Here is a 16,929-nt window from a genome sequence, read left to right on the forward strand (position 1 = left end):
TCTAGGGGGATCAGGAGAGAGGTCCCTAACCACGCAGGGAGATCTGGCCCTGGAGCTGGGAGGGTCTGCCTCTTGATGGACCTGAGACTGAGCCTTAAGAAAGGCTTTCTCAATGGCGTTATGCCGGCGCTGCTCCTCACGAGAGGGGGCAGAGACCGAGGAAACAGCGGCCCCTTTCTTCCTAGATCTCTTCGCCGGAGGAGGGGATCCTGCGCCCTGGGAAGTTGTAGAAGGTCCCTCTAAGGGATCACTCTCCTGGCGGCTGCGATGTGAGGGAGAGCTGGCATGTCCCCCGTTGCGCCTCGTGGTGTCCGCCATTTTGCGCTGTCAATTAGATGCAGCCGATAATGGCGAATAGATTGATGAGCCCACCACTCTTACCTCACCGCCTATCTTAAGTCCCCAGGCAGAAAAAGCGCCAATCCGCTGAAGAATGTGGCGCCGAAAGGTCGCTAGCCATCCGGCTATTAGTGCGACTAAGGAATCGGCGAGCAGCCATTCCAGCCGACAAGTGCTGCTAGGCAAAGGCCTTTGAAGTGCAGCGTGATTGTTTCCGAAGGTGGGGGCTCCAGCTGACAGGCGCTGAGAAGCCTGCCGCGAAAGGAATCACACAGCCGCTTGAATTGAAGTAATCGCAGTCCGGAGAAGTGGAAATTGAGCGAAATAGATCAAAAAGAGCTGTCAGCAATGGAAGACACGCTCGGTCACGCGAAGACCGAGTCGAAGAACTGGGGCGGCCCGGGAGGGCGGAGCTTTTAAGATGGCAGACTCAGTCAATCGCTAGACAGACCGTCTCTTCCCACTCTGACTGACGTTTCCCCCTAGCTGGAGAATTGCTGTGTATTTCTCAGGATTCCAGCCCTGACAGGGCTGTTGATTTTAATAGATTTATGTCTGCCCCTCAAAAACATACTAGTGATGTTAAAATCTTGTAAAAATTTGATAATTCACTATATATGCCACAACCATGTATTATTTTTGTTTGCTCATTTATTTCAATGGAGATATTGACAGTAACTTCCCTCTCTGTATTATAAAACAGAAAGCCTATTTTTAAAGAGATTATTAGTTGAATTGATGGCCAATATGATAGGCCTGACCAATAGCCAGTCAGACTGACAGGCACTTTAATCAGCTCTGTGAAGAAAATGTTCCAGTTCCAGAAACCTAGAAGCTCTGAGGGAAACTGTTGCTGTTCCAAAGTGCATATAAACCTGTTGCATTCTCTTTGTGGTATAATTTATATGTGACAGTATTCCTATGCTACAGGACACGAACAATCTCTAACACACATTCTGTTAGAAAGAAGTTCCCTGAGGATGGGCTCCAGCACGAATCACAAACCCTGAAATAAGCTCTTGGCCTTATTGCCATGCGCTCAAAAGCCCGATTGGGCTTATTATCAGGGGATGTCTTATTTTGGGGGAAACAGGATATATATATGGTATACACACACACACACACACACACACACACACACACACACACACACACACACCAGGATAATATTAAAATGATTTGTTTCTTGAACATATTTTATTAATAGTTTATATATTTATTTTTAACTGAATTAATGATATATTGCAGTAGTGGGTTTCAAATCCCGGCACTACTGGTTCACTATTGGTAGTATACAGGTGCACGTGCTCGCTTTGCGAGCGCACAGCGCTTCTGCACATACGCAGAAGGTTTTTGATGACGTCTGAGTGGGTGGGCAGAGCCTCCTGCCGCCACCACTACCAGTTCGCCCAAACCGGGGCGAACTGGGAGCAACCCACCACTGATATATTGCCAGCATATCTTTCATTGATGAAGAGGAAACGGAACGATTTGTATATGTATGTATGTGAATATATGTATACCCATAGGGTTTCATTTTATTTGATAGTACAGTCACACATGCAAGTTATACATAATGATTTAGTCATGAACATCAAAAGATTACTGAGCTGGTGTAAACCATTTATTTTTATTGTTTAGGTTACTACTATTTATTAATGGCATCCTATAATTCCCAAAAAGTTCCCTACTAAATTTATTTATTTTTTTTAAATAAATCTTTTTGCAAAAAAATATTCTATGTGAATGTACAAGTTACGTCATCTGATTTATGTTAATAATTCGTCTTCTTTTAGTTTCCAAATTCTTCAGCCAACAGAATTCAAGATCACATTTTACTACTTAATATATCAGAAAAAATGAATATTTAGATTCAATAAATTTGCATGTAATTTGAATGACTTAACTAAAAGTACTTGAAAAAATTACTGATTTTCAGGCAATTTTGTTAAGAATTCTATGAACACAGGAAGTTGAAATATATTTAAGATCTCCATATAATATTTAACTGAAGCTAAAAAGTCAAGCATATGTGGAATTTCAATTGAGTTACTGTATTTTTTGGAATATAAGACACTCCGGAGTAGGGGATTGAGCAGGAGTGGTGATTTGGACAGAGTACTGGTAGAGGGTGAATGATTGGCCAGCTCACAGGTAAAAAAAGAAATATTTTTAAATTGTTAAAAGAAGCCCCAGAGAAGAAACAGCAGCTAATGGGCGGTGGGGAATGTTAATGGAGGGAGAAGAACAAAGCGGAAGTTTAAAGTGTCAAAGCCCGAATCAGAAATTGAGTTTTGGTTTACAATCTGTCTGGAGATATCTAAATTATTAGAAGAAGAAACTCAAAATAGTGGTGAAGAGGATTGGAAATAATTTTAAAACTTTTGAACATTGAAGGAAAAACAAAGAAAAGTTTAAAATTAAAGCGCTGCAATAGAGATTTTTTTTTAAACTGGATTGAATTTTAAAATTGGAACTTGGGGAACATTAAAATAAGATTGAAATTGGCAAATATTGGAGGACTTCCGACGGCGACGTCACCATGTTAGGGAAAAAGGGAACGGACCTCCGCTCTGCAAGTCCCTAATACCCCTGATTCGGGAGCCGATTTAGGCACTATTGACCTCGGAGAAGTCAATAGAAAAAAGGGGAAACTCCGAGGACCTCGGAGAGGACAGCAATCCCTCCAAACGTTCAGGGAAACCCCCTTAATCCTGATCGGGGAAAAACCAGCCATTCCGGCTGGCCAGAAACGTTGACAGCTGATTAAGAGGGAAGCGAAAATCAAATAAAAGAAGACACCGGTGGAAAGATCGGAAGAAAAAAGAACCCAAAAGCCATCTATAACGTGAGGATTAAAGGCGGGAGAAAGTAAACTCCAATCAAGAAGCGAAATATAGCTAAACAAGCAGCGACTGGAAACTAAGTGGAGACGGAAGTCATCTTGACAGTGACAGCGCACAAATTAACAACTGGCGAAATCGGAGGAAATCCAAAGGAAACCCAGTACGAAAAAGTGAACCCGGAGAAAATTGAGATCTAGGATAATTTGCTGCAGAGGAGAGACAGGATTCAAGGAGAGAAAGAGAGAAATTTGACGGACTTTGCCCTCTGTGGAGACAGTGACGAGGCAATTAACAATCAGCAGATTCCAGAAGAGAGAGAGACAGAAAAAACTCTGTTTAAGTGGAAGCTAGCGATTTCTGGAACTAAATCAAATTAAACATAACTTTTTCCTTTGGACATTTGGAGTTTTGGATGAGATTTGGGCGATTTTCAGATATTTGGACCAGGATCTTTTGAGAGGTGGACGTTTTTGAAACTTGGTGGATATTCAATTTAAAAGACAGTGGACGCTAGACATTGAAAGTAAATAGCAGAGAAAATAAATCAGAAGGACACAAATTTGAAAAAGAAGAGAGTGACCTAGAGGAAGAAGAATCAATGGTGAAGTAAAATTAATTGCAATTAAACTTGATATTGAATCAGTGATTAAAAAGTAATAAATATATTGTTTTTGAAATCTCATATATAATTGTTAACTGAGTCTTATATCTACTCAGAGAATTACTTTGGCATTTAATTATCATCCTGTTTTTGTACGTTTAAGTTTGAAGATTTATATTAGACAGATTAAGTAAATTAAGTATTGTAATTAAGGGTAATTGATATTTATAATAGTAATTAATAATAATTTAAATAGGATACTAAATAATTAATTATAAAGACAATCAATTGATGAATTGCTGAAGCATTAGACTTTTCCCTCACTCCCTCCCCTCTATACCCCTCCTTATTTTTAAAGATTAATTTGGACAAATAGTCATTAATATTTGAAGAATTTTGAAAAATATTGAATGGTGAAAGATAGAATTTATATATAAACTTATACATAGATAGTGATTGTGTGATAAGGAAATATATCTCAATTGTTTATTATCTTGGGACTACTGAAAACTATAAATTGAATTTAAATATCAATAGAAATATAACAGCCCAAATAGTAATCAGTATATGAAACTCTGGGAGAAGATAATACAAGAAATACTAATGGCAACTACGGGCTCAGCAACAATTACTAAGTCAAGCAAGAAAATACCTCCAAACCAGATGATACTTACAGCCTCCCCAACACAGCAAAAATCAGTTGAAACCATGGAAAAGGATAAGGCAACCACCACTCTTAGTATGTAAAACATCCACTCCGTACTAACGATGATCCAGGAATGAGTGAATAGAATGCAAGAGACCATGGTCCATAATCATGAAGACACAAGGAAAAACCACGAGGAACTAAGGAGAGATAAAAGATAATATCTTTATTATTATTAAATTATTATATAATTATTAATTGAAATATATGCACCAAATCAGCAACAAGAAAGTTTCTATAAGACTTTACATGCTAAATTAACACATTGGGATTACAAAACACATATAATGATGGGAGATTGGAATGGAGTTATGGATATTAAAAAGGACAAAAAGAGATCTCTGCAAAATATCCAAAATGTGCCAGATTGCTTAAATCCTTTTTTAATATGATGGAGGATATGGAGCTGAGAGATATTTGGCGTGAGAGGAATGGAGAAGAGAAAGATTTTACCTTTTTTTCTGATAGACATCAGTCATTTTCTAGGTTTGACTTTATACTAATTTCTAATGATTTTCTTTCTAGGGTGAAGAAAACGAAAATATGTCCAAGAACATTAACAGATCATAGTCCGGTTTGGATGGAACTGGAATATGAGAAGGGACCCAGGAAGTCCTGGAGGCTGAACAAAAATTTGTTTAGATATGAGGGAAATGTGAAAGAATGTAAACAATTTATTAAAGAATTTTTTGTTATGAATATGCATAAAGGTACACCTATGGAGACGGTATGGGATGCAAGTAAAGCATATATGAGAGGTATTTTAATATACATGAATAACAAATATAGACGTAAACAGGAAAGGAAACGGAAGGAGCTAGAAGAAGAAATAAAAAATAAAGAGCAACTATTAATCTTAAACCCAACTGATAGGAAAATAAAAGAAGCAATTAATCTATTGCGAGGGCAATTTAATATGTTGATGGCAGATCAGGTGGCAACTAATTTGCAATATGCCAAACATAATTCTTTTTGTAATGCGAATAAACCAGGCAGATGGTTGGCATATTTGCTTAGGAAAAAACAAAAGCTACATACTATAGAGAAAATAGAAGGGGCGTTGTCTTACCTGAACGCCCTTTCTGAGAGTGGAGAGGCCAGTGGTTATACGTGGGTAATACCACTGCGATCCAATCAGATCGAGTCTGTCAGTTGAAAAGTCCTCCTCCTTTTGCTGACTCCCAGCTTTCGGACGAGATGTGGACAGACGGAAGACGCTGTCACTGAACTGAAATGAAAGAAAGGAAGGATAACTCCCAGCAAAAGGGCCCGGCGGAAAGGGTGGGGATAACCACTGGCCTCTCCACTCTCAGAAAGGGCGTTCAGGTAAGACAACGCCCCTTCTAAGCGAGGGAGAGGCCAGTGGTTATACGTGGGACATGCCAAAGTCCACCACTTATAGGGAGGGACCCGCCCGGGACGTGGAGACATCCCCCGCACATACTTGTTGGAAAACTCGACGACCGAATGCCGCCTCTGCCGAAGTGAAGCTGTCGATTTTATAATGGCGGATGAAAGGAGTCGGAGACGTCCAAGTGGCGGCCCGACAGACCTCTAGAAGAGGGGCCTGGGTGGCCCAGGCCGCCGAGGTAGCCGCACTCCTGGTAGAGTGGGCCGTCAGGCGGCGAGGAACTGGCAAGGCTTGAGCCCCATAAGCCGTAGTAATTGTAGCCCTTATCCAACGACCCACCGTTTGTGAAGAAACCTTAAGCCCCAGGGTAGCCGGTTGGAAGGAAACCAAGAGCCCCTCTGACTGATGGAAAGAAGAAGTTCGTCGGAGGTAAATACGAAGGGCCCTACGGACATCCAGGGAATGCCAGGAACGTTCCCGAGGGTGGGAAGGGTTAGGGCAAAAATCGGGCAGGATTAGTTCCTGAGTCCGATGGAAGAGGGTGTTTACTTTAGGCAGAAATGTGGGGTCCAGGCGGAGTACCACCCGGTCGGAGTGGAATATACAGAGATCAGCCCGGGCCGATAGAGCGGCCAACTCCGAAATCCGCCTGGCGGAGGTGATGGCAACTAAAAAGGACACCTTGTACGAGAGGAAGCGTAAGGGCACTGTCCTAAGGGGCTCGAATGGACCTTGTGTGAGGGCTGATAGGACCTTGGGCAGATCCCAGGACGGATATCGATGAATGGGAGGCGGGCGGAGGTTGGTAGCGCCCCGGAGGAATAAGCAGATAAGGGGGCGGTCCACCAATGAGTTCCGAGCACCAAAGCATAAAATGGAAGAAAGGGCAGCCACCTGTCTCCTCAGAGTATTAGGGGCCAACCCAGCATCCAACCCCTCCTGAAGAAAAAGCAATACCTGTTTTGTAGACACCAAACCTGGATCCTGGTTCCTCCTCGAGTACCAGAGTGCGAATGTCCGCCAAGTGGCTCCATAGATGCGCCTCGTTGCCGGCCGGCGTGCGGCTAGAATGGTAGTGATGAGTTGGTCTGGCAAGTGCGATGCCCTCAGGAGGCGCTGCTCAACCTCCAGGCGGTCAAGTGAAGCCAGTGAGCGTCCGGGTGTAGAAGAGGACCCTGACGAAGGATGACCTGCTCCGGAGGGAGACGCCACGGTGGACGGGTGGACAGCATCTGGAGGTCGGCGAACCACGGGCGGCGAGGCCAGTGGGGCGCGATCAGGATCAGTTCGGCTTCCTCCTCCAAGAGCTTCCTGAGTACCTTGGGAAGAAGAGGGAGGGGAGGGAAAGCGTAGAGGAGACCCGAGGGCCACCTGCAGTGCAGTGCGTCCGTCGCCTCCGGTCTTGGATCGTGAAACCTGGAGACAAATCGAATGGTCTGCCGATTGGCGTGAGTCGCAAACAGATCCACTGTCGGATGACCGAAGTGATCTGTGATCCGCAGGAACAGGGCTGGGTCGAGCTGCCACTCGCCCTGATCGACAACGGACCGGCTGAGCCAGTCGGCTTGTGTGTTGGATTGTCCCGATATGTGAGATGCTCGAAGAGACCTCAGGTGAGTCTCCGCCCAGGCTCCCAATCTCCCGGCTTCCTCCATGAGGACGCGAGAGCGGGTCCCCCCTAGGCGGTTCACATGGGCCTTGGTGGCCACGTTGTCCATCCGGATGACGACATGGCGATCCTGGACCTGGTTCTGAAAGACGCGGAGAGCCAGATGGATGGCTTGGAGCTCCAGCCAATTGATGTTGTGGCCCAGGTCCTCCTGGGTCCAGAGACCTTGGGCCATGGTGGAGTGGAGATGAGCCCCCCAGCCGCGGAGGCTGGCATCCGTAGTAACCACGAGGGGGTTGGGTTCCCGAAACTCCCTCCCCTTGAGAAGAGCAGGTGATAGCCACCACCTCAGGGCTAATCGGACTTTGGAGGGAAGGGCGACCATCCGGCAGGAGGCCGATAGGCGGCACTTCTGATACGGGAGGAGAAACCACTGCAGGTCCCTGCAGTGGAGACGGGTCCAAGGAATGATTCCTATACAGGAAACCATCTTTCCCAGAAGTTGGGAGAGAGTCGCCAGGGAGACGGAGTGACTCCGGGCGACTGACCTGACCAGAGACTGCAAACTGGTCAGGCGCTCCTGGGAAAGGAAGACCCTGCACTCGACCGTATCGATGACAGCTCCCAGATGTTGTATGCGGGTCGAGGGTACCAGGTGGCTCTTGTCTAGGTTGATGGAGAAGCCGTGAGCCGTCAGGACCTGAAGGGTGGAGTTCAGGTCCCGTTGCGCCGAGGCCTCCGAACTCGACTGGATCAGGAGATCGTCCAGGTAACATTGGATCCTGACCGGAAGAGCCCGGAGGTGTGCCGCAAGGGCGGCCATCAGTTTTGTGAACACTCGGGGAGCCGAGGACAGGCCGAAAGGGAGTGCGCGATACTGGTAATGTTGGCCCGCATAACAAAACCTCAGAAACGTGGAATATGCCGGATGGATGGGAACGTGTAAGTAAGCCTCTGTCAGATCTATAGACGAGAGGAGGTCCCCAACCCGAATACCATCCAGGATGGATAGTAAGGACTGCATTTTGAACCGCCGGTAGAGGACCCAGCGGTTCAAAGTCTTGAGGTCCAGAATTGCCCTCCAGCCCCCAGACGATTTCTGGACGATGAACAGACATGAATAGTAGCCTTGTCCGAGCTGCTCCTGGGGTACCGGTTCGATGGCCTGAATTTCTAATAAATGATGGATGGCCGATACCACCAGAAACCGCTTCGACCGATCCCTCGAGAGAGGGCATCGGAGAAATCTGTCTGGGGGGGGTGAAGAGGAATTCCAGGGAGAGGCCCCACCTGACCGTCTCCCTGACCCAAGAGTCTGATGTTGTGGCCTCCCATTGGCTGGCAAAGAGAGCCAGGCGGCCTCCAATGGGAGAAGAAGACCTGCAGTCAGCGGGACCTATGGGAAGGGCGCCCCCGGCCCCCTCTGAAGGAGCGCCTATATTGGCCCCTCTGGAATTGGGGACCTTGACGGTCTGGTGGACGTGAACGTGTTGGAAAGAATCTTTGGTATCTCGGGCCCGAGAAACCTGATTCAGTGTTACGAAAGGGACGAAAGGGGGCAGTCGGACGGGGCTCCGACCGCCGTGAGACGTTGGGCAAGATACGTCTCTTGTCCCTGGTTTCGATTAGGAGGGGCTCGAGGGGAGCCCCAAAAAGGGAAGGGCCCGCGAAGGGGGATGAAGCGAGGCGCCATTTAGACTTGGCGTCGGCCTGCCATTGGCAGAGCCAAAGCAGGCGGCGGGAGGTCACTGAGGCCCCTATTGACTTGGCAGCGAAACGCGACGAGTTCAAAGTCGCGTCCGCGGAGAATTCTAGGGCCGCTAGGACTTTATTCAGGTCCTGATGGGACCGGGCGTCTGATAAGGGAAGGCGATCCTTCAATTGGCGGAGCCACGAGATGGAGGCTCTATTAAAAAAAGAAGACGCCATGGCAGCTTTGGCCGCCCAGGCGGAGGCCATGTGTGCCTTGACAAGAGAATTGTCAAGGCGTTTTTCCTCGGGACGAAGGGCCTCCTCAGGGGGGGCGGCCATGTTGGAATGGCTCGAGAGGGCTACCACGGGTGGGTCTACTGTTGGAATTTGCAGTAAGGAAGCAATGTCAGGCGCCAAGTTGTACAAGCGCCTGTCCAGAGAATTGGGGTTAGGCCCCGAGACTGGGTTGGACCATTGACGTTGAAGAACGTCTTTGAAAAGTTTGGGCCCTGGAATCTCTTCTACCTCCGAAATAGGCTCCTCAAAAAGAGGAACTGGTGTCTCAGATGGTTCCCCTGCAGGGGGAGTGGGCTTTTACAATGCCCAATCCAGTGGTGAGCTTTGCTTTGTGGAGGAGAGATCTAAATAGTTGTGGTTTGAATAAGCCCACAAATGAAGGCTGATCAGGGGCCAGGTCCTCATCCTCCGATAGGTCCTGTTCCCTAGTCTCCAGATCCAGTAGCGAATGGGGTTCTGAGGCAGCCGAAGGGGCCGCAACCCCAGTAGGATTAGCTGGCTCCTCATATTGAGAACCCTCGATATCCACAAGGGAGGAGGCTGAGGCATCCACCCATGAGGCAGTACGCCTCTGGAGCTCCAGTTGAATCCCCTTCTGGATGGTTTGTTTAACCCTGCTTTAGTCAGCTTCACCACCAGGCCAAGAAGGACAAGAATTTCCTCTCTCCTTCTCCCCCCGCCACCGGGGATCACGATTGCTCTGCCTTGCCTGAATGCCGTTTGAAATTCTGTCCCTCGAAGCTCTATGCAGCAGCAGGAGGCAGGAAGGCAGAAGCGTGTGGGGAAGAAAGCCCCAGGGACGCCAAATTAGCGCTGCGCTGAAGCGCAAACGCTGCTGCTCCGTCTGGGAAGGAAAGGGCGGCTGAAGCTCAACCCTCCGGAGATCGCTGAGGCCGTCAGCTGGGAGGCGCAGAATGTGTATTGCGCCGAAGGAGAGAGGCAGCCAGCAAGAAATCGGGCGGCTAGCTCAGTTTGGTGAAGCCTGCTACCAGCAAGGCTGGGAGGCTTCGCAGCGCTACTAAACGTGAGCCTTTCACGCTGATGAAGGGGAGAGCCTGCAGAAATTGGCTCAATCCCCTGATAAACTGAGCGGCCTCCAAAGCGCAGGGCGCGAAGCCCTAAAGGCTGAGTAATCTGCTTAAGATTTTAAAGAGCAGAAGGAGGCAAAGCTAGCAAGATTGAGTTATAATAAATTGAGAGACTCAGTGGAGCGTCAGACCTGATTCAGATCGAGTCTGAAAGCTGGGAGTCAGCAAAAGGAGGAGGACTTTTCAACTGACAGACTCGATCTGATTGGATCGCAGTGGTATTACCCACGTATAACCACTGGCCTCTCCCTCGCTTATAATATAAGGGTAAAGAGGTGTATCAGCAAAATATGATTAAAAAAGCATTTTCAGAATTCTATACGAAGTTATATACTAGTAATAAGATTCAAGGTACAGATATAGATAAATATTTACAGAGGGAGAATATTTCTATAATTTCAAAAGAGCAAAGGGAAGGTTTGAATCAATGGATAACTGTTGAAGAAATCATTTTAGCAATTAAGCAACTGAAGGAGGGAAAAGCCCCTGGGACGGATGGACTGACAGCGGCTTATTATAAAAATTTACAGGCAGAAATGGTTGAACCACTTAAAGAATTATTTAATAAAATACAAACCGGAAGACAAGTGTCTCCTTCCTGGAGAACAGCATTTATTTCCCTGATCCCAAAGGAGGATCAAGATCACACTCAACCAAAAAAACTATAGGCCTATATCACTGTTAAATACAGATTATAAGATTTTTACTAAAATATTGGTAAATAGGTTGATGCTAGTTATGCAACAAATGATTCACAATGACCAAACCGGTTTTATTAATAGGCGATATATGAAGAGTAATGTAAGACAAATAGTTAATATATTGGAATATCTGGGTAAAAACAACCAGATCCCTGCGGTGCTTATATTCTTAGATGCGGAGAAAGCGTTTGATCGATTGAATTGGAATTTTTTATTGAAAATAATTGAAAAGATGCAATTTGGAGAGTGTTTTATACAATCTATTAAGGCAATATACCAGCAACAAACGGCACAAGTAATAATTAATGGTAGTTTAATGGAAACTTTTAATATAGAAAAGGGAACAAGACAAGGATGTCCTTTATCTCCATTATTGTTTATTTTGACTCTGGAAGTTTTGTTGAATAAAATACGTGGTTCAGATAAAATACGGGGAATCAAAATTAGGCATGAGGATTATAGGGTACGAGCATTTGCAGATGACCTGGTTGTGACTTTGACCCAACCAATAAAATTGGTTACAGGTTTACGGGATATAATTAACCAATATGGACAAGTATCTGGATTTAAAATTAATGCAGGGAAAACGAAGATAATAATTAAAAATATGGTTACGAGTCAAAAAGAAGAAATAGAAAGAATAACAGGATTTGAATCAGTCAAGAAGGTTAAGTACTTAGGGGTGTATATTACAACATCAAATGTGAAACTATATAACTATGAACTGTTGTGGCAAAAAATACAGAAAGAAATGGAAAATTGGAAAAAATTGCAATTATCACTGCTGGGAAGGATAGCAGCAGTGAAGATGAATATTTTACCAAAGTTTTTATTTCTTTTCCAAATGATACCAATATTGAAAAAAGATGGGAATTTGAACGAACGGCAGAAGGATATTACTAATTTTGTGTGGGTAGGAAAGAGACCAAGAATAAAACAAAAAATAATGCAAGATACACATGAAAGAGGAGGTCTCAAAATGCCTAATTTAAGACTGTATTACAAGGCAACTGTGCTTTCAGTAATTAGAAACAGAAAAGAGAATATTGAATATTGAAGGGTATGATTTGTTATATGGATGGCATGCATGTTTATTATATGATAAAAAGGTGGATAAGAATTTTAAAAGTCATATATTAAGAAATGCATTATTACGTGTATGCAAAAAGTATCAATATAAATTAAATAATAAATTACCTATATGGACAATACCTAGACATATGATAAAGAATATAAGTGTGGAACAGAAACAAGATATGATTACTTATAAAGAGCTTTTTATCTTGGAAAGAGGTACATTGCAATTAAAGTCTCTAGAGGTATTAAAGGAAGAAAGGAAGATTCAAACTTGGTTTCAGTATGGACAATTGTATACTAGATGGAAAGATCAGAAAACTGGTATTTTGCAAAAGGAAGAAAATTTAATAAAACAAATCAGGGATCAAAGTCCAATTCATATTAAAAGGTTGTATAATGCATTGATAGAAATAGATTGAGAAACAGAGTTGGTGAAGGATTGTATGATAAAATGGGCACAAAACTTTGGGGAATCAATAACTAAGGATGTATGGGAGAAAATATGGGTTAGAAATGTAAAATTTACTCAAGCCCAAAACCTGAGAGAAAATTTTTACAAAATGTTTTATAGATGGCATTTAGATCCCAAAAAGTTAGCTTGTATGTACCTGAGTTTACAATCTACGTGTTGGAGATGTAAATGTGATGATGCAACGTATTTTCATATATGGTGGACATGTAAGAAAATTAAGGCATTTTGGATTAAGATATGGTGGATTATACAAAATATTCTTAAAAGGAAGATAAAATTTACTCCACAGTTGTTTTTATTGGGCATAACTGTAGATTGTACAGTTATAGAGACTAATCTGATTTTGAATTTAATAACTGCAGCCAAACTTTGGTGGCGCAATATTGGAAGAAGGAAGAATTACCTACTATTGAAGAATGGACATTAAAAGTAGCTAATTTGGCGGAGATGGCTAAAATTTCTGCATATTTGAAAGATCATTCAAATGAAAGATACATACTGGAATGGAGAAGATGGATTGACTATATACAAAACAAATATGGGACTAAAAAGTTGTGAATAGTTTATGAATGAAATATTTAGATGATTTTTCTTTTTATCCTGACATTTTGGTACCTATGGGGGAGTTCAAGAGTAAGGGGAAGTTAAGAGTTTATAGTCAGTTTGTTTATGTTAGATTATGTTTGTTAAATGTGATACCCTGTATTTTGCTCTGGGAAGTCGGGGGGAGGGGAGGGAGAAGGGAATGGGTGGGGGAAGGAGGGGGGGAAATTTGTAAAACATTTTAAAGCTTTTCAATAAAAAAAAGATAATATCAAGAACATGGATGAGAAGATAGGAAAGATACAACAGAAACATAGAGGAAAATGAGCAGAGGATCCATAAGGTGGAGGAGAGAATAGAACATACAGAAAAGAGAATGGAAAGGATGGAATATAACCAAGTGACAACAAATAAGGAACTGGAGGACTTGTTATCATATCTCGAGATGGAGAAGGCATCCTTCTATTTAAGATTTCAAAATGTAAAAGAGTAAAAGGATGAAGACTTAGGAGAAATCATGACTGAGATACTTTCAGAAGTGACCCAGAGGGACAAGGAAGAGATACGAAGTAGAATAGATGAAATCTATAGAGTTCACACGAATTACGCACTGAGAAACAAGTTACCCAAAGAAATACACATCAGATTCACCAAAAAATCTATAAAAGAAGACATCTATAGGAAGATGAGAGACAACTATGTATAGGGGAAAAGAAATTTTAACCCTCAAAGAGATACCAAAAAGGATAAGGGACCAAAGAAGGAAGTACAACTGTCTAACCGCACAGTTGAATAAATTTAAGATAAAATTTCGCTGGCTAATGCCGGAGGGCCTACTAATCTCCTGGGAAGACAGAAAATATAGAATTGATAATTTAGAAAAAGCACAGGATTTTTTCGACCAGCACTTTGTATTGGAAGAGGAGCAGGAGAGCAGAGAAGAACAAGAACTCAAGAGGCAAGAGGAACGATGGACAGAAAAAGAAGAAAGAGACCAGGAAGAGGAGAAAAGAGCGGAGAGAGAAAGAATGGAGAGAGAAGGAGCGAGGGAAAAGACGCAAGAATCACTAGGAACACAAAAAGATTGAAAACAACAAACAGGTAAACAAATAGAGATGGAAAGAGAGCTAAAATTATTTCAATTAATATAAATGGACTTAATTCGCCAGCCAAAAGAAAACAGACATTTACAAAATTTCAAAAGCTGGAAATGGATATCATTACTCTTCAAGAAGTACACATTAAAAGACAGCATCAAAAACTATAAGAAAATCAAAGATTAGGAATATTATACGCATCTTTAGGAGACCAAAAAAAGAGAGGAGTCACAATATATGTAAAGAAACACTTAAAAACAAAACAAATATATACAGATACAGAAGGACGCATTTTAATAATAGAAATACAAACAGAATCTAAATTATTAATATCTATATATGCACCCAATGGAAACCAAAGTGACTTTTTAAAGTAATTACATAATATAACTAAAGACCTGGAATACAAAACTATCTGCATGGTAGGAGATTTCAATGCAATTATGGACATAGAAAAAGATTATCGGAGCAATAAAAAAAATAAAACCAGAAAGAAAATACTACCGGATTCCTTTAAAGACATGATCAATGAATTATGCTTGCACGATGTATGGAGAGAGGCAAACAAACAAACAGTATACATATTATTCGAACCCACATCAGTCATGGTCCAGGATCGACATGGCCTGGATGACTTCAGACCTCAGAGAGGAGATAAAGGACATCGAAATAATATCGAATACTTGGGCAGACCATAACCCCATTAAAATAGTATGGAAAGGATATCAAAAGCAAAAGAGGTGGATGTTGGATACGGGAACAATAAAAGATAAGGAATATATACAGATGATTGAGAAAGAAACTAAAATGTTTCTTCAAATAAATACTAAAGAACAGACATCGCTCCAGAATCTATGGGACACAATTAAAGCCTATATAAGAGGTCTCACTATTGCGTATATGGCCAAAAAAACAAAGAGAAACAACAGACAAGGAATAATCTACTAGAAGAACTTAGAATATACGAATTAGAACTGCAGAAACAACCCCATAATAAAACAATAAAAGAAAAATTAATCCTCGCTAAACATAAAATTAATCTAATTACGCAAACGGAAATTGCACAGAAAATCAAACTAGCAAAACAGAAACATTTTGAGTATGCAAACAAAACAGGGTGCTGGCTAGCATACAAACTAAAAAAGAAAAAGAAAGGAGAACAATATTTCAGTTACAGGATGAAACAGACAAATACACCATACGAATCTAGATAAAAAATGCATAGTTAAAGATTTTTTTCAAAATCCCTACAAACAAGAAGAGATTCAGGACGAAGATATTAAGGAATATTTACATAAAACAAACATTACAAAATCAGAGGAGATCCACAGAGAAGCATTAAATAGACCAATTATGATGACCGAGCTGGTAGAAGCAAGGAAAAAGCAGAAGAATAACAAGGTTCCAGCTCCGGACAGAATACCAATGGAATTTTATAAAAAATGTCAGCATGCAATAGATGAGCTACTACTTCAAGTCCTCAAAGATGCACTATTAGAAGCAGAAATCCCCAAATCCTGTACCGAACCATTATCACACTCATCCCCAAAGAAGATACGGACCCCACACAAGTTAAAAATTATAGACCGATTTCATTGCTCAATGTGAACTACAAATTGTTCATGTTGGTCATAACACAAAGACTGAAAATAATTATTCATAAATGCATACATGCAGATCAAAACGTCTTTGTCCCAAGAAGACAGATTAAAAATAACATGAGAACAATTATCAATGTCCTGGAATATTACGAGAAAAAAGTTGATAAACAGGTAGCCTTAATTTTTTTAGACGCACAGAAGGCATTCGATAATTTAAATTAGAACTTCCTCATATTACAACTAGAGGCCATGGATTTCGGCGACAAATTTCTGCATATGATTAGAAAAGTATACTCTTTCCAAACGGCCAAAATTATGATTAATGGGGACATGACTGATAATTTGGACATAAAAAAGATGTAAGGCAGGGTTGTCCTTTATCTCCACTACTGCTCATAATCTCATTGGAAATACTATTAAATGAAGTTAGGAAGGATGACAAAATAAAAGGTCTGAGAACACGAAAAAAAGAGTATAAATTACAAGCCTTCTCTGACAACGTGGTATTTATATTGGAGCAACCGGAAACAAGAGGAATCAAACTCTTAGCAAAGAGAGAGGAATATGGAAGAGTGGCGGGGCTCAAAATCAACAAACAAAAAACTAAAGCACTGACAAAGAATTTGACAAAGGTACAGGAGACAAAATTAGAAGACAAACTAGGAATACAAATTGTAAAGAAAGTAAAGTATCTAGGAATTTGGCTCACCGCTAAAGCAATAACAATTAGAGAAGACAACTATAACAAATTAATGAAACAAATTAGAACAGACTTGGAAACATGGAACAAATTACAACTGTCATTTCTAGGGAAAATCGCATCCATAAATTTATTTATTTATTTATTTATTTATTTATTGTGATTTATATGCCGCCATTCTCCCAAAGGACTCAGGGTGGCTTACAACA

General features: G+C 42.1%; 1 protein-coding gene and 1 pseudogene across 3 annotated transcripts in view; both read right to left on the minus strand.

Annotated features, from left to right (window-relative positions):
- Positions 1-16,929, minus strand: part of ARPP21 (cAMP regulated phosphoprotein 21) — a 468,982-nt gene that overhangs the window by 430,282 nt on the left and 21,771 nt on the right. For all 3 annotated transcript variants that reach the window (XM_087892466.1, XM_087892468.1, XM_087892467.1), the window contains exon 2: positions 4,461-4,632. The gene's annotated coding sequence lies outside the window, so the exon portion shown is untranslated. The remainder of the gene's footprint in view (positions 1-4,460; positions 4,633-16,929) is intronic.
- LOC148114228 (lamina-associated polypeptide 2, isoforms alpha/zeta-like) lies at positions 8,839-15,026 on the minus strand (annotated as a pseudogene).

The sequence above is a fragment of the Pantherophis guttatus genome, chromosome 4, assembly GCF_059756535.1.
Source record: "Pantherophis guttatus breed Tessera chromosome 4, ASM5975653v1, whole genome shotgun sequence".
Lineage (NCBI taxonomy): Eukaryota > Metazoa > Chordata > Lepidosauria > Squamata > Colubridae > Pantherophis > Pantherophis guttatus.